The following is an 890-nucleotide window of genomic DNA, read 5'->3' as shown; positions in this document are numbered from 1 at the left end:
CGGATAATGCTATTTTTTATAATACAGAATAAATTAATTTTAAAAATTTAAACTTTTTAAATTTTTGTTTATTTGATATTTTTTAAAATCTTTTTTTTAACTTTTTGGTAAAAAGATTATTTTTTTAGTTTCAAAATTTAAAAATAAAAAGTTTTCATCTTTTTTTGTCTTCCTAATATTACTAGAGTTTATTTAATTTTTTAATTTTCAATAAAAAATTATAATTTTTAAATTTAAAAATTCATAAAAATAAAAATTATGTCTTTTCAAATCCTAAATTTTTTTCAAGAACATTTTTTTATTTTTTTATCACCGGATAATGCTATTTTTTCATAAATACAGAATAAATTAATTTTAAAAATTTAAACTTTTTAAATTTTTGTTTATGTGATATTTTTTAAAATCTTTTTTTTAACTTTTTGGTAAAAAGATTATTTTTTTAGTTTCAAAATTTAAAAATAAAAAGTTTTCACTTTTTTTTGTCTTCCTAATATTACTGGACTTTATTTTATTTTTTAATTTTCAATAAAAAATATAATTTTTAAATTTAAAAATTCATAAAAATAAAAAATTTTGTCTTTTCAAATCCTAAATTTTTTTCAAGAACATTTTTTTATTTTTTTATCACCGGATAAGCTATTTTTTATAAATACAGAATAAATTATTTTAAAAATTTAAACTTTTTAAATTTTTGTTTATTGGATATTTTTTAAAATCTTTTTTTTACCTTTTTGGTAAAAAGATTATTTTTTTAGTTTCAAAATTTAAAAATAAAAAGTTTTCACTTTTTTTGTCTTCCTAATATTACTGGACTTTATTTTATTTTTTAATTTTCAATAAAAAATTATAATTTTTAAATTTAAAAATTCATAAAAATAAAAAATTTTGTC

The sequence above is a fragment of the Arachis hypogaea genome, unplaced genomic scaffold (assembly GCF_003086295.3).
Source record: "Arachis hypogaea cultivar Tifrunner unplaced genomic scaffold, arahy.Tifrunner.gnm2.J5K5 arahy.Tifrunner.gnm2.scaffold_26, whole genome shotgun sequence".
NCBI classification, from domain to species: domain Eukaryota; kingdom Viridiplantae; phylum Streptophyta; class Magnoliopsida; order Fabales; family Fabaceae; genus Arachis; species Arachis hypogaea.
The sequence above is the reverse complement of the archived record's forward strand: the minus strand, read 5'-3'. Positions refer to the sequence as shown.